Source organism: Rattus norvegicus, chromosome 1 (assembly GCF_036323735.1).
Source record: "Rattus norvegicus strain BN/NHsdMcwi chromosome 1, GRCr8, whole genome shotgun sequence".
Taxonomy (NCBI): domain Eukaryota; kingdom Metazoa; phylum Chordata; class Mammalia; order Rodentia; family Muridae; genus Rattus; species Rattus norvegicus.
Window position 1 is genome coordinate 91,458,101 of NC_086019.1, and position 21,990 is coordinate 91,480,090.

The 21,990-nt window shown below is 44.3% G+C and overlaps 2 pseudogenes; both read right to left on the reverse strand.

Moving 5' to 3' along the window:
• Sdccag1-ps1 (serologically defined colon cancer antigen 1, pseudogene 1) lies at positions 11,485–15,101 on the reverse strand (annotated as a pseudogene).
• Pgk1-ps6 (phosphoglycerate kinase 1, pseudogene 6) lies at positions 15,252–19,454 on the reverse strand (annotated as a pseudogene).
• Positions 19,455–21,990: the final 2,536 nt, after the last annotated feature.

A 21,990-nucleotide genomic window follows, 5' to 3' on the forward strand; every position in this document is an offset into this window, starting at 1 on the left:
TTTCTTTTTCCCATTGTATATTTTTGGCTTCTTCATCAAAGATCAAGTGTGTATAAGTGGTGGGTTTATTTCTTCAATTCTATCCCATTGATCGATGTGTCTGTCTCTATACCAATACCATGCAATTTTTATCACTATTGCTCTGTCTAATGAGGTCAGGGATGGTGATTCCCCATTCTTTCACTGTTAAGAATTGCTTTTGCTACTCTAGACTTTTTTGCCTTTCCAGATGAATTTGAGAATTCCTCTTTCCATGTCTTTGAAGAATTGTATTGGGATTTTGATGGAAAATGCATTGAACCTATAGATTGCCCTTGGTAGGATGGCCATTTTTACTATGTTAATTCTGCCAATCCATGAGCACAGGAGATCTTTCCATTTTCTGAGATTTTTTTTCTATTTCTTTCTTGAGAGACTTGAAGTTATTGTCATAAAGACCTCTTGCTTGTTTGGTTAGAGTTATCCCAAGATATTTTACATTGTTTGTGGTTATTATGAAGGGAGTTGTTTCCCTAATTTCTTGCTCTATCTGTTATCATTTGTATAAAGGAAGGCTACTGATTTATTTGAGCTAATTTTATATCCAGCCACTTTGCTGAAGTTGTTTATCAGCTGTAGAAGTTCTTTGGTAGAATTTTTTGAGTCTATTATGTATACTATCACATCATCTGCAAATATTGATACCTTTATTTCTTCTTTACCAATTTGTATCCCCCTTGATCTCTTTTTGTTGTCTTATTGTTCTAGCTAGAACTTGGAGTACTGTGTTGAATAGATATGGGGAGAGGATGCATCCTTGTCCCCAATTTTAGGGGGATTGCTTCAAGTGTATGTTCATTTAATTAGATATTGGCTGTTATTTTGCAGTAAATTGCTTTTATTATGTTTATGTATAGGCCTTGAATTCCTGATCTCTCCAATACTTTTAACATGAAGAGGTGTAATATTTTGTCAAATGCTTTTTCTGCATTTAAGGAGATGATCATGTGTTTTTTTTTCTTTGAGTTTGTTTATATAGTGGATTACATGAATGGATTTTTGTATATTGAACCAACCTTGCATCCCTGGTATGAAGCCTACTTGATCGTGGTGAATGATGGTTTTGATGTGTTCTTGGATTCAGTTTGCTAGAATTTTATTATTTTTATATCAATTCATAAGCAAAATTGGTCTGAAGTTCTCTTTTTTGTTGCATTCTTGTATGGTTTAGGTATCAGAGTAATTGTGGCTTCATAGAATGAATTAGGTAGTGTTCCTTCTGGGTTTTGTTTTTTGGTTTTTGTTTTGAAGGCTGGTAGAATTTTGCACTAAAGCCATCTAGCCCTGGGCTTTTTTGATTGGAAGGTTTTTAATGACTTCTTCTTAGGGGATATGAGCCTGTTTAGATAGTTTACCTGCTCTTGATTTAACTTTGGTATATGGTATCTGTCTAGAAAACCATCCATTTCATCTAGATTTTCCAGTTTTGTTGAGTACAGGCTTTTGTAGTAGGATCTGATGATTTTTTGAATTTCCTCATTTTTATGGTTCTGTCTCCTTTTTTATTTCTGATTTTGTTAATTTGGATACTGCCTCTGGGCCCTTTAGTTAGTTGGCTAAGGGTTTATCTTTCTTGTTGATTCTCTCAAAGAACCTGCTTTTGGTTTTGTTGATTCTTTGTATCTTTCTCTTTGTTTCTATTTCATTGATTCTGGCCCTGAATTTGACTATTTCCTGCCCTCTACTTTTTGGGGTGTGTTTGCTTCTTTTGGTTCTAGAGCTCTCAGGTATGCTGTTAAATTGCTAGTGTAAGATCTCTCCAGTTTCTTTACCAGGACACTTAGTACTATGCTTTCATTGTGTCCCATAAGTTTGGGTATGATGTGCCAACATTTTCATTTAATTCCAGAAACTCTTTAATTTCTTTATTTCTTCCCTGGCCAAGTTATCATTGAGTAAAGTTATTCAGTTTCCACATATATGTGGGTTTTCTGTTGTTTTTGCTGTTATTGAAGACCAGCTATAGGCCATGGTAGTCGAACAGAATGCATGGGGTTATTTCAATCTTCTTGTATCTGTTGAGGCTTTTTTTGTGACCAATTATGTGGTTGATTTTGGAGAAGGTACCATGAGGTGCTGAAAAGAAGGTGTATTCTTCTGTTTGGGAGTGAAATGTTCTATAGATATCTGTTAAATCCATTTGGTTCAAAACCTCTATCAGTTTCACTGTGTCTCCATTTAGTTTCTGATCCAATGACCTGTCCATTGGTGAGAGTGGGGTGTTGAAGTTTCCCACTATTATTGTGTCAGGTTCAATGTGTGTTTTGAGCTTTAATAAAGATTCTTTTATGGCTGAGGATGCCCTTGCATTTGGGGCATAGATGTTCAGAATTGAGATTTTTCCCTTTGATGGATATGAAGTGCCCTTCATCATCTTGCTTGATAACTTTTGACTGAAAGTCTATTTTATTGGATATTAGGATGACAACTCCAGCTTGTTTCTTAGGAACCATTTGCTTGGAAGACCTTTTCCCAGCCTTTTACTCTGAAGTAGTGTCTATCTTTGTCAAACCTACTCTTATTAAAGGTTCTTAAATGCTTTAACCTCCCGTAAAGCCTCTACCCAACAGAGGTAGTGGGAAAGAAAGATTATTAGAACATGGGGGAAAGTGAAGCTGTTTAGAAATACTTCTTTAGAGCAAATCACATCTGTGCTGTTAAAAGATCCCTGTTTGATATTAGTGTAGTCATTTCTTAAGAATGAGAATCTTTTAAACTGGCCCTTGCTTAGCCCCTAGATGTTAGACAATAGACCAGAAAGTACAGAAAGCACATTCTCACCCACTCTCTAGGAAGCTGCCCGATGCTCAGGAGGATTTGCTCCTCCTGGATTCTCCTCCTCCTTATCCCCCTGCCCTCTCGCCTACCCAACCTCCTGAACCCGCTGCCCTTCCAGCTGCAGATGCTTCTGGTCCTGCCCAGGGAGTGCTCAGCCGGCGGGCACCCACTCCTGACTCCTCTACTGGCCCAGTTTCTGTCTTTCCCTTGCTAGCTTATGGACCTCCCCCCAGGTCCAGGTGAGGGAATGCAGCCCCTTCAGTACTGGCCATTCTCCTCCTCTGATCTTTATAATTGGAAACTTAATCATCCTCCCTTTTCAGAAGACCCTCAGAAACTAATCAGCCTTATGAGTTCCATTATGTTTTCTCACCAACCCACATGGGATGACTGTCAGCAGCTGTTACAGGCTCTCTTCACTACAGAGGAAAAGGAGAGGATTTTGCTGGAGACTCGTAAGAATGTGCCAGGACCAGATGGACAAATGACCAGACTACCAAACCTTATTGATCTTGGATTCCCCCTTTCACGACCCGATTGGGATTACAACACCCCAGAAGGTAGGGAGAGGTTGACAGTCTACCACCAGGCTCTAGTGGCTGGTCTCTGAGGGGCAGCAAGACGCCCCACCAATTTGGCCAAGGTAAGAGAGGTACTGCAGGGACCCACTGAACCCCCTCTGTGTTCTTGGAGCACCTCATGGAGGTACACCCCTTTTGATCCCACCACAGAGGAACAAAAGGCCGCAGTGGCTATGGCTCTTATAGGACAATCTGCCCCAGACATTAAGAAAAAGCTACAGAGGCTAGAAGGATTACAGGATATGGACTTGAGAGATTTAGTAAAGGAAGCAGAGAAAGTGTATCATAAGAGAGAGACAGAAGAGGAGAAGGAGCAAAGAAAAGAGAAAAAAGAGAGAAATGTAAATTGAAAAGGGAAAGAAAAAAAGACAAGAGGCAGGAAAAAAAATCTTACTCGGATCCTGGCCGCAGTGGTAAGTGACAGAGAACGTGATACTAGAGAAAGAGACAGAGGTAGGCGAGTGAGAGACCTGGGCAATCGCATACCTTTGGAAAAGGGCCAGTGTGCTTATTGTAAAGAAAAGGGACATTGGACTCATAAATGCCCCAAGAAAAAGGAAACACCCCCACCTAAAAAAGTGTTAACCTTAGAAGATGACAACTAGTGGGGACGGGGCTCGGTGCTCCTCCCCAATCCTAGGGTAACGCTTGAAGTGGAGGGGAAACCCGTGGAGTTCCTGGTTGATACAGGAGCTCAACATTCTGTCTTGCTTCAACCATCTGGACCACTCTCTAAAAGGAAATCATGGGTTGTGGGAGCTACTGGCCATCGTCAATACTCATGGACTACCCGAAGAACTGTAGATTTAGGAGTGGGTCGGGTATCTCACTCATTTTTGGTCATTCCTGAATGTCCCACTCCCCTTCTGGGAAGGGACTTGCTAACCAAAATGAGGGCCCAAATTATGTTATCTCCTCAAGGGCCTGCCGTGACCCCCAACCCTGATCTAATTGCTACTTTGACTTTAAAAATTGAAGATGAACATAGACTTTTCAATCTCCCACCAGACAACTACCCACAGGAACTCACTACCTGGATGAATAAGATTCTAGGAGTCTGGGCTGAAACTGTAGGGCTGGCCGCTCAACAGCCCCCAGTGGTGGTAGGATTAAAAGCCACTGCCACCCCTGTGGCAGTCCAACAGTACCCCATGAGTCAGGAGGCAAGAGCTGGCATCCGACCCCACATCCAACACCTCCTCGAACTAGGGGTACTAGTCAAATGCACTTCACCGTGGAACACCCTCCTGCTGCCTGTTAAGAAACCAGGGACGGGGACTACAGACCAGTCCAGGACTTAAGGGAAGTAAATCGGAAGGTACAGGACATACACCCTACTGTGCCAAATCTATATAACTTGCTGAGTTCTCTACCTCCCAACCAAGTTTGATATACTGTGTTAGACCTTAAAGATGCCTTCTTTTGCCTGAAACTTCACCCTGCTAGCCAGGAGATCTTTGCCTTCGAGTGGAAGGACCCAGGGTCTGGCCTAAATGGACAACTGACATGGACCAAACTCCCCCAGGGATTCAAGAATTCTCCCACTCTCTTTGATAAGGCGTTACATCAGGATCTGGCTCATTTCCAGACCAGCAATCCCCAGGTAACTCTCTTGCAGTATGTCAATGATCTCCTGCTGGCAGGGGAAACTGAGGACGAGTGCCACAGAAGTACAGACCTACTCCTGAGAGAACTATCGCAGCTTGGATACAGGGCATCAGCTAAGAAAGCTCAAATCTACAAGAGAGAGGTAAAGTACTTGGGGTATATTCTAAAAGCAGGAAAGAGATGGCTAACAGATGCCAGGAAAAAAACTGTGACTCAGATCCCCGTTCCCCACACACCCCGCCAAGTGTGTGAATTTCTGGGAACAGCAGGATTCTGTAGACCGTGGATACCAGGATTTGCCCTGCTGGCAGCTCCTCTATATCCACTAACCAGGGAGAAAACTCCTTTTATATGGGGAAAAGAGCAACAACAGGCCTTTCATGCTATCAAAAGGGCCCTCCTCACAGCCCCGGCCCCGGCCCCGGCACTGTCACTACCAGATGTGTCTAAGCCTTTCACCTTATATATAGATGAGAAGAAGGGAATAGCAAGAGGGGTTCTGACTCAACAATTAGGACCCTGAAAGAGGCCAATAGCATATTTATCCAAAAAACTAGATCCTGTGGCTAGTGGATGGCCTGCCTGTTTACAGTTGATAGCAGCTGTAGCCTTGCTGGGGAAAGACTCTGATAAGCTGACCTTTGGACAGCACCTGACTGTAGTAGCCCCCCATGCGCTTGAAAGCATCATCAGGCAACCCCTGAGCGCTGGTTGTCAAATGTCTGACAGACTCACTACCAGAGCCTCCTGTTAAGTAAGGACAGAGTCTGGTTCTCACCTCCTGTCATCCTCAACCCCGCCTCTCTGCTGCCTGAGACTGATCCTGAAGCTGCCACAGTGCTTCATGACTGTCAAGAAGTCCTGGCTAAAGAAACTGGAGTACATCGGGATCTCAGAGATAGACCCTCCCAGATGCCCAAGTGACGTGGTACACAGATGGTAGCAGCTTCCTAAATGGAGGTAAAAGGGTGGCAGGGGCGGCGGTGTCATCTGGGCCAGCAGCCTGCCCGAAGGAACCTCGGCTCAGAAAGCAGAACTAATAGCCTTGACCCAGGCCCTGCGCTTGGGAAAAAGAAAAAAGTTCAACATCTACACTGACAGTCGATATGCCTTTGCTACTGCTCATGTACATGGAGCCATCTATAGGCAAAGAGGACTTTTAACCTCTGCAGGAAAGGACATTAAAAATAAACAAGAAATTCTAGAACTTTTAGAAGCCGTCCACAGGCTTCTTAAGTTGGCCATTATCCATTGCCCTGGACATCAGAAGGCCAGAGATTCAGTGGCCTTGGGAAATCAGTTAGCTGACCGGGAAGCTAAAAAAGCAGCAACAAGCATAACCCTTTTTCCCCTTTCTGTTTGTCCAGTTCAGCCATATGTGACTAACTTTCAGTATACCAAGGAGGACCTCAAGAGAATGGCTGATTTGGGGTTCCACCAACACTCCCCTCAAGGGATATATGAGACGGGAGATGGGAAACACATCCTCCCAAGGAAAGAGGCTGTCGATTATCTGCAATGACTGCATCGGCTCACCCATCTGGGTGCCAAACACTTAAAGACTATTGTCCAGGCTCCCCCTATTACATCATCGGGCTGGGGGAACTGGCCGACAGGACAGTCAGAAAATGTGTTCCCTGTCAGTTGGTAAACGCCCAGCCTAGCAGAATCCCAAAAGGTCACAGGCTACAGGAGATAGGCCTGACAGCTACTGGGAGGTGGACTTTACAGAGGTAAAGCCTGCCAGATATGGCTACAAACACCTCATAGTGTTTGTAGACACTTTCTCAGGGTGAGTTGAAACATTCCCCACCAAAGGGGAGACTGCTCAGATTGTGGCTAAGCAGATTCTAGGAGAAATCTTTCCCGGGTTTGGAATCCCCAAGGTAACTGGGTCTGACAATGGCTCCACGTTCGTTGCCCAGGTAAGTCAGGGACTGGCCAGGGTCCTGGGGTTTAACTGGAAGCTACATTGTGTTTACCAACCCCAAAGTTCAGGTCGGGTAGAAAGGATGAATAGAACTTTAAAAGAGACCATACACACACACACACACACACACACACACACACACACACACACACACCAGTGCATGCCTGGCTTAGTGGGTATGGCATGACTGATCTCTTCCTCTTACTTCCCTGTGAGCACATTGGCATACAGATATAGCACACATACACACTTTCACAAATAATTTCTTGTATTTTGTTGTTCTTAAGTCTTTGATTAGTTAACAACATTTAATGATAAAGTAATTTATAAATCATTTTTTCTACAAATTTTGTGATGCCCTACATTTGCTTTTAATGTCTTTTAATCATTATTCTGGTTAAATAAATGCTATTCCACAGTAAACAAAAAAAAAGAGAGAGAGAGACCATGACTAAATTGTCCTTGGAGACTGGCGTTACAGACTGGACAGCCCTCCTGCCTTTTGCCTTATTTAGGGCCAGGAATACCCCTAGCAGGTTTGGATTGACTCCCTTTGAACTCATGTATGGTGAACATCCACCTTTAGTAAATTTTAATCCCCACACCCCACCTGAAGTTCGCTCCTCTCGACCCTTGTACAGCAGGTTAAAGGCCCCAGAGACTATTCAGAAAGAAGTCTGAAACCAGCTCACTGAAGCCTATCAACCCGGAGACCTGCAGGTGCCACACCAGTTCCGGGTTGGAGACTCAGTCTTTGTACGACGGCATCGAGCTGCCAACCTTGAGCCTCGCTGGAAAGGACCCTATCTGGTACTGTTGACCACTCCTACGGCCGTTAAGGTCAAAGGAATCCCTACCTGGATCCATGCCTCCCATGTTAAGCCTGCGGATCCTCCAGATGAGGGATGGAGAGTGGAAAAGACGGAGAACCCCTCAAATTGTGTGTGTGTCATCCTTCTGTTTCTGCTTTTGTTAGCCAATCTAAGTATGATAAGTAGTTCAAACCCCCATTCCCCCCAGAAACTAACCTGGCAAGTCATCTCGCAGATAGGAGATACAGTATGGGAACAAAGTAAAATGGCCCCACTATGGACATGGTGGCCGCCACTCACACCCGACATTTGTCCCTTAATGGCTGGACTGGATACATGGAACATCCCAGGATATACATATGAAGAAACACCTATGGACTCACATCCCATTTTGAAAAGGTCTCTCTCAACCGGAGTAGTGTCCAACGGGCAGTATGTGGCAGATAATCCCGGCTGCAACAACTCTGCTGCCCAGAGGCGGTTGAGACAAACCCCTTTTTACATCTGTCCCAGAGACAGCAGGACTAGGTTGGAGGCTCACAGGTGTGGGGGGCTGGATCATTACTTTTGTAAACAATGGGCATGTGAAACCACTGGAGATGTTTTTTGGAAACCAATGTCTTCTTGGGACCTAATCTCAGTTAATCAAAGCTCTACAGTGTCAGGGACCAACCCCCTAAATATTATATTTACCAAGAAAGTACAGGAATCCCAAGGTTGGACGAGAGAGAAGATGTGGGGATTTGTGCTTTTATATGACTGGTTATGATAAGGGATTCACATTCTCCATTCGCCTTAAGATAGAGGCTCCTGTTTCTGTCCCCATCGGGCCCAATCTCATTCTGCAGCCTCGCAAACCTCAGCCCAAACCTACAGTGCCCCCGGATCCTGTGACAGGGACCCCTACAGTGACTGAGACACTTAAAATCCTCTATCCTCTTCTCCTCCACATACTGTAGATCAGCTAATAAATATGGTTACCCTGGCCTATCAAGTGTTAAATGCCAGCAACCTGGAGGCTACCCAGTCCTGTTGGTTATGTTATGAAACAACATCCCCCTATTACAAGACAGTAGGACTTGCTAACTCAAATGTATCTTTTAAAAGTTCTGACAATAAATGTCGTTGGAGACAGACAGGCCCTCGGTTAACAACCTCTGCAGTATCAGGGAAAGGGACCTGCATGGGTGTGGTCCCAGCTTCCCACCAGAACCTGTGTAACACCACCCAGTTGTTCAGCCTTAATCACGGATATCTGTCAGCCCCATCAGAGGGTGGTGGGCCTGTAATTCAGGTTTGACTCCTTGTGTTTCTCTGGCCGTGTTAAGTCAAAACGCCTCCTTTTGTGTCCTTGTACAGTTAGTGCCCTGGTTAATTTATCATCCTGAAGAGTCATTCTTAGAAAAATATCTTACAGGCTACCGGAGGTTTAAGAGAGAGCCTATCAGTATGACCCTGGCTGTACTCTTGGGAATGGGAGTCACCACAGGCATCGACACTGGGACTGCAGCGCTAGCCACCCAAGCTTCCCATTACAGTCAGCTCTGAATGGCCCTAGAAAAAAGAACTCTGTGTCTAAGTTACAAGAATCATTGACTAGCCTGTCTGAGGTGGTTCTGCAAAACAGGCGCGGCCTAGACCTACCGTTCTTACAGCAAGGAGGTTTGTATGCAGCCCTAAAAGAAGAATGCTGTTTCTATATAGATCATTCAAGAGTGATTAAAGATTCAATGGCCAAGCTGAGAGAGAGACTAGCCACGAGACAGAGAGAGAGAAAAACAAATCGAGGATGGTTTGAAGACTGGTTCACCCGATCCCCTTGGTTGACTACCCTAGTTTCTACCCTAATGGGACCCCTAATAATTCTTTTGTTACTTTTAACCTTTGGACCATATATATTAAATAGGCTGGTAACTTTTATTAGAGAGAGAATTAGCGCTGTACAATTATTAGTATTGAGACAACAGTACCAAGCTCTTGCCCTAGAGGATCTAGATTCAGAAGTTCCATGATTAGAACTTGACACAAAAGAAAATGGGGGAATAAAAGATCCCCGTTTGATATTAGTACAGGCATTTCTTAAGAATGAGAATCTTTTAAGCTGGCCCTTGCTTAGCCCCTAGATGTTAGACAATAGACCAAAAAATACAGAAAGCACATTCCCACCCACTCTCTAGGAAGCTGCCGGACCATAAGAACAGATGGTATAAAACATATTTACTGCAGGGCAATTACAAGACAGGAAACATCTCTGGGAAACTGACTGACCACTATAGATTGTGCCCCGGGATGAGAAAACCTGTATCAAGTGAGATGTCCTTGGTACTGACATAGCTGTGCTGACATAGCTATAGCCTTGTCCTAGGAACTCCAGAAGAGAAACATCTGCCAAGTCAGATAACCTTGGTCCTGGTCCTGGGAACCCCAGGAGGAGAAAACATATATCAAGTCAGACGTCCTTAGTACTGAAATAGCTATATTGATATGGTTAAAGCCTTGTCCCAGGAATTCCAGGACAAGAAACATCTGCCTAGTTATCCTTGGCACCGAAATAGCTAAGCTAATGAAACTGTGTAATCTTTTTTTTTCTTTATTATTTCTTATTTACATTTCTATTGTTATTCCCTTTCCCAGTTTCCAGGCCAACATCCCCCTAACCCCTACCCCTCCCCTCCCCATCCTCCCCCCATTACCGCCCTCCCCCCAACAATCACATTCACTGGGGGTTCAGTCTTAGCAGGACCAAGGACTTCCCCTTCCATTGGTGCTCTTACTAGGCTATTCATTGCTATCTATGAGGTTGGAGTCCAGGGTCAGTCCATGTATAGTCTTTGGGTAGTGGTTTAGTCCCTGGAAGCTCTGGTTGCTTGGCATTGTTGTTCATATGGGGTCTCGAGCCCCTTCAAGCTCTTCCACTCCTTTCTCTGATTCCTTCAATGGGGGTCCCGTTCTCAGTTCAGTGGTTTGCTGCTGGCATTCGCCTATGTATTTGCTGTATTCTGGCTGTGTCTCTCAGGAGAGATCTACATCCGGTTCCTGTCAGCCTGCACTTCTTTGCTTCATCCATCTTGTCTAATTGGGTGACTGTATATGTATGGGCCACATGTGGGGCAGGCTCTGAATGGGTGTTCCTTCTGCCTCTGTTTTAAACTTTGCCTCCCTATTCCCTGCCAAGGGTATTCTTGTTCCCCTTTTAAAGAAGGAGTGAAGCATTCGCATTTTGGTCATCCTTCTTGAGTTTCATGGATCTAGGGCAATTCAAACATTTGGGCTAATAGCCACTTATCAATGAGTGCATACCATGTGTGCTTTTCTGTGATTGGGTTACCTCACTCAGGATGATATTTTCCAGTTCCATCCATTTGCCTATGAATTTCATAAAGTCATTGTTTTTGATAGCTGAGTAATATTCCATTGTGTAGATGTACCACATTTTCTGTATCCATTCCTCTGTTGAAGGGCATCTGGGTTCTTTCCAGCTTCTGGCTATTATAAATAAGGCTGCTATGAGCATAGTGGAGCATGTGTCTTTGTTATATGTTGGTGCATCTTTTGGGTATATGTCCAAGAGAGGTATAGCTGGGTCCTCAGGTAGTTCAATGTCCAATTTTCTGAGGAACCTCCAGACTGATTTCCAGAATGGTTGTACCAGTCTGTAATTCCACCAACAATGGAGGAGTGTTCCTCTTTCTCCACATCCTCGCCAGCATTTGCTATCACCTGAGTTTTTCTTGTGTTATTTTTTTTGCATTTGATGTAAAACTTGGCAAAGTGTTCAAGACACAAACCTTAAATGTTTAATTGCTCTACTAACCAAACAGAAACCTCTCCTGACTGGCTGTACTATGTATGAGATGTTATATACAGTAGACCACTACGTCAGTAGTTTATGCACTTGGGCCATTTCAGGGTCTTTTCATCATGAATGAGACCTCAAGAATTTCAATAAAATGTAGAACAATTACAGGTGTGTATCATTAAGTTTTCACAAATATTTTAGGAAATATTATTGTAGTAGTGTATATATATATATATATATGTAAAACTTGGGGAAAAACCATAAGTCCTTTTGGTGATAGAGCAAGGCAGTATGTTCGTCTGTAAAGTGGAAGTCCTAGTAACATGTTGTCTGCATCTCTGAACTTCCAGAGGCTACAGAGCTGGCTGCCCAGTGCACAGCTATTTTCTTTTTACGTGCAGAAGATTGGGGGCAGACACTTTCACTTTCCCGGGAATGTTTCTTGGTAAATCTGTGTCCTTCACACTTCGGAATAAGTCTTTTTCTCTTGCTGTTGCTTCTTTGGAGTGCATGAAACTGTTCAAGGCTGTCTTTGCAGCTTTTCCCTTTTTCTGAACTCCAGGAGTAAGTTTCACTTTGTATTTATAGTTTGTCATGATGGTGTAAGGAGCACATATTGGAATAGCAAACATTAGTACATCTTCAGGATGTGGTTGCCCTGTCAAAGAGTCAAATAGATTTTCCTCATTTCCCTGCTGATCCAGATCATGTTCTTCCTTGTCATCATGTGGCTCATCCACAGCAAAGTCTTGTAAGTCAGGAGTCGACGCCTGAAGGGACGGGGTTTCTTTAACAACATCTAAAACCCGCTGTCCACCTCTGGGTTTCTGTGGGTTTTTTTTCACGGGTTCATCTTTTGTTTTTCCTTTCTTTCCTTTCTTCCCCTTTTCTTCTTTGTTTGAACCTGCAGATGCCAACAATTTCATAATAAGTTCACGATCTTCATCATCCTGGTCTTTGTATTTTTCCTTCATTTTTTTCATTTTACTCTTCTGGCCTCTTTTCATTGGCTGTCCAGCTGCCACATTTTTGCTTGTGTTCTGGTCAGCTTCACTGTGCACAGCACTTTCTTTTTCTTTGTCCTTTTCTTCTATCACTTCTAAATCCCCTGAGTCACATGGGAGCTTTTTCTTTTTCATTTCTCTTCTCTCCTTGGCTGACAAATGTCTTCGGCTCTGTGATTTACTGTCACTTGAATTAAAAGATTCTTCTCTTGGAGTCAGTTTCTGTAGGGGCCTTTGGGACTGAAGATGGGACAAGTCAATGGTGGTGTCAGGATATTCGACCTCCTCTTCCCTCACCTCACCAATGGGCTCTTCATCTTTCGTGGCTGTTTTGATGGCTTCTCCATCTTCAGAGCTCAGTTCCTCTCTTCCACTGTGAGCAGCAATGTCCTCTGGATCAGCCTGAGTCCTGAGTTCCACTTCTTCCGTGATTCCACATAACTCCTCGGTCTCTTCTTCACTGCTGTCGCCCCCTTCTAGCTGTTCCATTTCTTCTGACATGAGTTCACTTGTGCAACTTGTCAATGTTTTCATGTCTTCATCCTGCACTCTGTCTTTTCGTTCACCTCGATGTCTCCAGACACAGGACTCATCTACCTTAAAAAGGAAGCTAAACCCCATCATTAGGTATGAAGGAGGAAGGAAATTCTTTTTTCCTCTTATCATGAAGCTTCCAGTTGTTAAGTACTCTCCTGTCGGTGCTGTTTTAGATACCTGATGATGGTGCACCCACCAAGCACTCGTGATAACACGGGCATCCCAAGCCGCGCTGTAGCAAAGTGCCATTGTGCCTGCTTCAGTCAAAGTCCGAGGAGGGATGGGATCTCCTGTTGGATTCTTAATTACACAGCTGGTAGCTCCATGAAGATCAGCATGCACATAAATGTCTCCTGGTGTTAAGTATCTTTTCACAATAATCTCATTCTGTTGCTGATCTCGACCACCTATAATGAGATAGTTCTCTGAACTAATAAACCACAGAAATTTCTCAAACCAATACACTTTCCTTGCTTTTTGGATAGAAGTAACTGTTTGTACTTCTTTTAAGGTTTGCTTTGTTTTCTTCTCTGCTGATTTGAATGCCTTCTCAGCAGCTTCGACAATTCTCTGTGGTTTTTTAGCAGCATACCTCTTATGATCATAATACTTTTTGGCATTGGCATAGGCTGACAGGCTGAGGTCCACATCGACAAGCAGCGGCTTGTCCTTCTGAGGCTTCTGCAGCTGCTTGTTCTTTTGCTTTTTTTTTCCCTTTTGGTGCTTCAGCATCACTGTTCTCAATGCTGCCATCACCATCACCATCTTCCTCCTCTGATAACAAGTATGGATTTCGTAGAAGCATGGTAATGTGGTTTGTTTGCAGTTTTAGTTCTTTGATTGCACTTGCAACATGGTCTCCCTGGGCTTGTGCTTCTTTCACAATCACTCCAATTTCTGTCCAATCTATCTGGTTGGCTAATGCACTTCGAACTACCTGAATGGCTCTGTCAACTATCTGCAGGTTCATCTCTATGAGCTCCCCTTTCAGTTTGTCAATTTCCTGAGCCTGCTGAAGAGCTTCCAATCTGTTTTCATGATCCTTTCAGACATTATCTAATTTCTTCAGTGCTTGTTTTTCCTTGTCAAATGATTCGAATTCTATATATGGACATTGTAAATGTTGAGAAAACAAGAAAGGATGAAATTCCTCATACATGAGTATGTCTTCAGCTGGTTTATTGGCATCCAGGCTTGGTTTTACCTCTCTTTTCTGAATTATATATCCCTTTCCATTGAAGTTGGCTGTTTTTTCCAAATAGTCTTCTGCCCTCTGCACACAAACCAGTATCTTCTCAATATCTTTGCTTTCAAGTTTTTCGTCCACTTTGACATTGCCAGAGAATCCATTTTCTATAAGACAATGCTCAATAAGAGCTGGCCCATAGGGAAGTAACAGATTCAGAACTCTCTTCAGCAGTTCACCTCTAGGAGCTCTAGCTATTACTTCAGTCAATCTTTCCAAAGTGAGCAAAGGTTCAGCAGCTCTGGCATGATCTATGGGATAACGTTCACGAACAGCAAACTTAACATCATCAGCTTCATCAGTTCGAAACCTTAGGATATTTAAAATTAGGTACTCATAATCTGTAAGGACAATGTTGCCCCTGTCATAGAGCTCAATGATTAAGTGATAAGCAGCTTCATCACTTCCAAATTGGAAATCCACAATTCTATCCACACCAAGCTGTTTTGCACTGACCAATCTCCGACTTTTCAAATGCTTTCGACACTTCATAGCAAAACTAGACGGCATCATGTTCTTAGGCCACTCAAATTCTGTTGTGTAAATTCGTATACCAGATTCAAGTAACAGTGTAGCTTTAAAATCAGGTTTTTGAAGCCGAATAAGATACGTCTTGTTATCCACATCATAAACGTTGTTTACTCTCATTCCTAGCAAGTTCGCATTCAGTTCCGCGAGCACGGCGCGGAGGTCAACAGTGCTGAAGCGGGTCTTCATGGCTAGGGTGCGCGTCGCTACCGCAGTCCTCTCCTAGGCTGCCCCGACGCAGAACTTCACCTGAGTTTTTGATCTTAGCCATTCTCACTGGTGTGAGGTGAAATCTCAGGGTTGTTTTGATTTGCACTTCCCTTATGACTAAAGATGTTGAACATTTCTTTAGGTGAAACTGTGTAATCTTAAATGACTAGTTATGCTGTACATTTCTGTTGTTTGAGTCTCTTCACATCCCTCCTACATGAGGACCATGTTGCGCCCCAGTGCACTGGTATCCCAAAGTAAACCTCTTGTTCTTACATCAAGACTGAGTCCCATGTGTTCATGGGGTGGTGGGTGTCCTCAGGACTGGAGCGAGAATCTCCTCTGTCTGAGGGTCTTTCACTGTCAGGAAATCAACAGTTCAGTTCAAATGAATCAGCAATTGCAGGTCCAACTAGAAGCCTAGCAGCTATTTTCATCTCCAATTGCCCCAACCACCCACCCCAGTGGGCATCTTTAACGTTTAATAGATCATCAACTTCTCCAAACCTACAGCTGGAATTTCATCCTGTTTCCATGCTGAGTCATGAATAATGACAAAGCTAACCAGAGTCTACACACATCAAAGAGAGCTGAGCTTTTACAGCTCATTTCCTTTCACAGGCAGAAACAGATGCCCTCTACAATGCACAATGGTTTTAGTCACTAAGGAATTTAAATGGGATCTTGAACATAGACAAATCTTGATGCACTAAAGACAAGCAACTGTTTAGGGTTCCTGGTGCTGCATCTTGGCCACTAGCTGAATCTTGTGCCAACACCAAATGGAGATGTGGAAAACACTAGGTTGACTTAGGGGCTGTGCATAGGAACCAAAGGCAGGAAAATACTAAACATTGCTGAGAGCATCCACCCCAGGAAGCACTTTACCGTCCAGGAGCTGGCTCTAGCCTGGCACCGCCCCCAGTGCTCACATGGCTGACTTTATCCTCTGTGTTCCATTTGGCACAACAAGTGACAGTGTCTCCACCACCTATGATAGTGATGCAGCCCCTAGAAGTGGCTTTCACCACCTTGTCCATGAGGGATTTGGTTCCCCTGGCAAAGGCTTCCCATTCAAATACCCCAACAGGACCATTCCAAACAATCTGCTTAGCTCACCACAGCCTCAGCATATATCTTGCTGCTCTCAGTACCACAGTCCAAGCCCATCCAGCCAGCAGGTATACCAGAGGCCACAGTAGCTTGGCCAGTCTTGGCATGCTCATCAAATTTGTCAGCAGTGACAAAGTCAACAGGCAGGATAATCTTCACGCCATTTTTCTCAGCTTTGGACATGAAATCTTTGACCATCTTAACTCCTTCATCATACAGAGATGTGCCAATCTCCATTCATTGAGCACCTTAAGGAAGGTAACAGCCATTCCACCACCAAGGATCATCTCATTGACTTTGTCTAGCATATTATTGATCAGCTGGATCTTGTCTGCAACTTTTTAGCTCCTCCCAAGATAGCCAGGAAGGCTCACTCTGGACTCTCCAAAGCCTTGGCAAAGTAGTTCAGCTCCTTCTTCATCAAAAATCCACCAGCCTTCTGTAGCAGATTCATACCCACCAGGGAGATGTGGGCTTGGTGTGCAGTCCCAAAAGCCTAATTGACATAGACATCTTCTAGTTTGGACAGGGAGGCTCAGAAAACATCTATTTTGGCTGGCTCAGCTTTAACCTTGTTCACAGAAGCATCTTTTCCCTTCCCTTCTTCCTCTACATGAAAACAGAGGTTTTCCAGCAGAATGACAGTCCCAGCTGCTGGGTTAGCACAGGCGTTCTCTACTTCTGGGCCCACACAATCCTTCAAGAACAGAACATCCTTGCCCAGCAGAGATTTGAGTTCTGCAGCAACTGGCTCTAAAGAGTTCTTGTCAGGCATGGGAACACCATCAGGCCAGCCCAGGTGGTTCATAAGGACAACCGAATTGGCTCCACTGTCCAAGCAGAATTTGATGCTTGGAACAGCAGCCTTGAGTCTTTGGTTGTTTGTTATCTGGTTGTTCTTCATAGGAACAATGAAGTTCACCCTCATCACGACCCCCTTACCCTTCACATCCAGCTTATCCAAAGTCAGCCTATTAGAAAGCGACATTTTGGCAACACCATGAGGTTGAGAGGCCCGGAGCTGAGGAAAAGGTTCTCCAACTGTCAAGATACCAGTAGTCTGATTCAGTAGTGTTAAGATAGCAAACACAAATCTGAAGCAGCAGCCAGGCCTGTGACAAATCAGCGTGAGTCTGCAGGAGCGACCAGGACCAGCAGGGACACCAGGAGACATTCTCAGCCGTGCTCCTCTCAACAAAGTGAAGATCAGCAAAGATGAAGACTTGAGACCAATGATGTGTTGCAAAGCTAGCTATGCAAGCCCACCATTGCTGTCCATTAAGTCCTGTTTATACTCCCTCCAAACATCATGTGTCCTTCCACGGGTCTTTCCTCAGTAAACACTGAGTCTGTCTTAGCAAAACTCTAGGTAAGTCTGTATCTGCTGACATCTTCCAGAAACTTTTATTTTACTTTGTCAGTTGACTCAAGTTCACAGAAGCAGAAAGCCACCAGAGCGCCACCAGCAGTTTTTTGGCCCATTTCTCTCAATGGAGTCCTGACAAATGATCCTCAGTAAGCAGTGGTAAAGTGTACCAATACCATCCAGCATCACCCACCGTCCGCTGGGTTATATTTATATTCCTTCTAAACATCATGTGTCCTTTTGCATGCCTGCTTTAACAAAATATCATTTCAGCTGTGTCTACCTCAGCAAAACATTCTTTCACATGTCTACTTTAACAAAACATCCTTTTGGGGTTGGGGATTTGGCTCAGTGATAGAGTGCTTGCCTAGCAAGCGCAGGGCCCTGGGTTCGGTCCCCAGCTCTGAAAAAAAGAAAAAAAAATCCTTTTTACCTATATGCCCCAACAAAACATCGCTTGACATGACTGGCTTTCCAAAGAAACCAGAAGTTTCCACTTCACACACACACACACACACACACACACACACACACACAGAGAGAGAGAGAGAGAGAGAGACAGACAGACAGACAGACAGACAGACAGACAGACAGAGACAGAGGAGAGAGACAGAGACAGAGACAGAGAGAGAGACAAAGAGAGAGGAGACAGAGAGAGAGAGAGAGGAGGGGGAAGGGAGGGGAAGGAGAAGGGGAGGGAGAGGAGGAGGGGGAGGGAGAGACAGAGACAGAGAGAGAGACAGAGACAGAAAGAGACAGAGAGAGAGAGAGGAGGGGGAAGGGAGGGGGAAGGAGAAGGAGAGGGAGAGGAGGAGGGGGAGGGAGAGGGAAAGGAAGGGAAGGAGGTACATTTACCTAGATGTGCATTGTGTAATTACAATGATGACTGACTTAGCAAGATATGCCCATTGTTTCAATAACAGCATGAATGTGATGAAGGTAACCAACTGCCTTTCCATTGAACTTAAGATTCATTCTAAAGAGGAAACCTATGCCTGGTGCTGTAAACCTGGCCCACAATCTTTGGCTTGGAAGGCCCTAGGCCCTAGGGCCTAGGCCTTGTTGATAAAGGGGCATTGTATAAAATTGTAGTTGAAATCCTTATCCTTATACCCATATATAAATGCATGTCTTACCCCTCATCACAGAAGTGTCTTTATGTGTTAAATGGCAGTTAAAGCACAGATTCAGAACTGCTCAAGTACAGAGAGTAAGTGGGACCTCAGTATCATACCCATCCCCCTTTCCCAAGGCTCAAAGAGCATTCCAGAAGAAGACGTAGAAATATTGTATGACTGAAAAAAAAAAAAAAAGTTGGGGATTTGGCTCAGAGGTAGAGCGCTTGCCTAGCAACCGCAAGGCCCTGGGTTCGGTCCCCAGCTCCAAAAAAAAAAAAAAAAAGAAAAAGAAAAAAAAAAGAGAAATATTGTATGACTGAGAGTTTGGAGAGGATATTTGTAAAATAGTGTGATCTGGACTGTTTAGGAACATTATACTCAGGAAATCAAATCACCTTTGGACTGAATGTACAAGACCTATACAAGACCAAGGCAGCCAGCACTCCAACATCTGCAAAGGAGAAGCTCAGGAGGCACACTCGTAGCTGAAGAGTTTTGGACAGGTGCTAGCTGCTAAAGGATGCGCAGTTTGATTCAACAGTGTAGCCCACAGTGAAACACCATGCTGCAGAGGATGGTCCTATAGCTATGCACATACTGACTCACTGACTGTACTCAGTGATCTTTTTTTAAGATGGAGAGGGGTGGAGAGATGACTCAGCAGTTAAGAGCTCACTGCTCTTGCATATGACCTGAGTGTGATACCCAGAACTATGTCAGGCAGCAACAACAGCCTATAACTCCAGCTCCAGAATATTGAGTGTCCTCTTGTGGCCTTCTGGTCTACCTGCACCTGCACATACACCTATGCATGCAACTTAAAATAAATCAGAAGAAAAAGAAGACATAAAGTTGGGAGAAGGATACAGGATGGGAGAAACTGAAATGGGAATTAAGAGGTAAATCTGATCTAAATACATTGTGTTCATGTATGGAATTACCAGGAATAAATAAATAATACAAAGATAGATAGAAGGATGGATGGATGGATGGATGGATGGATGGATGGATGGATGAATGCACAACTAAAATAACCACTATCTGTACCTGGGCACAGTGATACATAACTATTGAGCATGTTAAACCTAGAAGATTTTGAGTTCCAGGCCAGCCTGACCTACAGGGCAGAACTCTCAAAAAGAAAAAGAAAAGCAACCAAGTTACTGCTCAGTTATGCCAGTCACCGTACAAAAGGAACAGCCTGAGGTCTTCCAGTTAATAGCTGTACACTTGGACCAGTAGTCTCCCTATTAACCCTCAACTTCCTTTTTTCTTCTTCTATTTGATGTCCTGAGAAGATAAAATTCAATAAGATAATGTACACTGGTGTTTTGATTGGTTGATTTCTTTGTTTCACAGTTCAGGGGGTAAGGGTGAAGATCATGACATGTTAGGGAAACACTGTATCCCTGAACCACATTCAAGCCCCTCATGGCGGGGGGAGGGGGGGGGGTGTTCTAGGCAGATGCTCTACTACTGAGCCACAGCCCCAGCTCCTCAAGGACAATCTAGACAGGTGCTCTACCACTGAGCCACGCCCCCAGCCCCTCACTGGGGGATTCTAGGCAGGGGCTCTACCACTGAACCACACCCCCAGCACCTCACTGGGGGATTCTAGGCAGGGGCTCTACCACTGAGCCACACCCCCCGCCCCTCACTGGGGGATTCTAGGCAGGGGCTCTACCACTGAACCACACCCCCAGCACCTCACTGGGGGATTCTAGGCAGGGGCTCTACCACTGAGCCACGCCCCCAGCCCCTCACTGGGGATTCTAGGCAGGGGCTCTACCACTGAGCCACGCCCCCAGCCCCTCACTGGGGGATTCTAGGCAGGGGCTCTACCACTGAGCCACGCCCCCAGCCCCTCACTGGGGCATTTTAGGCAAGGGCTCTACCACTGAGCCACAGCCCCAGCTCCTCAAGGAGAATCTAGACAGGTGCTCTACCACTGAACCACACCCCAGTCCCTAACTGGGGCATTCTAGGTAGGAGCTCTACCACTTAGTCATGCCTGCAGCCCCTCACTAGGGGACTCTAGACACAAGCTGTAGCCTTGAGCTATCCTCTAGCCTAAACTTAAATTTGATAACCAGATACAAAAATAACCAGATGTTGTCCTCCTATACCTTTCAGTCCAACAAGGGAAAGAACCCCATTGCCAGTCAATGATGTGGCCAGATCCTGCAGGATTATGATATAATGTCAAAGACTAGCTTTGGCACCCAGGATAAATTGAGATTAGGGCATAGAGTTGGTGATTAGCTGGGGCCAGCGAGGATGTTCATGGAGGCAATGAAGAATTTCTTTGGGGGCCACAAGAGGCCTCCAGGAAAAAAATCTTTGGGGGCCACAAAAGACTGGTGAAAAAAAGGAAGAAAAAGAGGCGGACAGCATCACACAGGCACACACACACACGCACATACACACACACACACACACACACACACACACAGTGCATAAATCTTCAACAAGCTCCAATGAGCAAGCTCCAACAACTCCACACATACAGACAGACAGACAGATGGACAGACAGACATGTTGGGTGGATAGAGCAAAACTCTGAGCAGAGCTCCAACGACTTCATTTTCCTCCCACAGCTTATATATCCCAGCAACATCTTTCAAACAGCACAGAAATTACCATGTGGCTATATTCTATTTTTCCTTTAGTGAATGATTATGAAAAGCAATATGCTCCCCAATACCATTACGTGAAATAACACGATGTAGTACAGGTAAAGAAAACAAATTATTCCCAAGAACCCATTCGTGACTAAGCAACTTGTTACAGATTAACGATGCGAGCAAGCAAGGTAATTCTCTCAGCCAGTTTCTCTTACTGGCAGACTGCAATGCGCAGTAACAAAGGAAGGATCAATTATTTTATTATTTGTCTTTAAAAGCAATCTTAAAAAGATCCTAAAAGAATCACAAATCTAAACTTATATATAAAAAAGCAAGCAGTAATTTCTACTCTAAATCCTCAGAATACACGCCTACTCATCGGCAGCTTTTATTAAATCCTATCAGGAAGCTGAGGGCAGAAATGGGTACAAGAAATTAATCATTGCCCATCCAGCCTCAGTGAGAGGCACATCAGCCAGTGCTAGTTAGACCACCATTGTTCTTGTCCCCTGGCCTCAAGAAGTCCCTAGCTCAACTAATAACCGTGTTTTTCTGAACTTCAAATCGTTCTCTAAGATTTTCTGAGTCAAAGCCGCTAACAAAAACATCTTAACCTAGCTTCACTAACAGGTGTTTCTTTTTTTTTTTTAATTCGTTCCAAGGGTGGTGGTCATTGCTAATAATCTACATCTCTAAG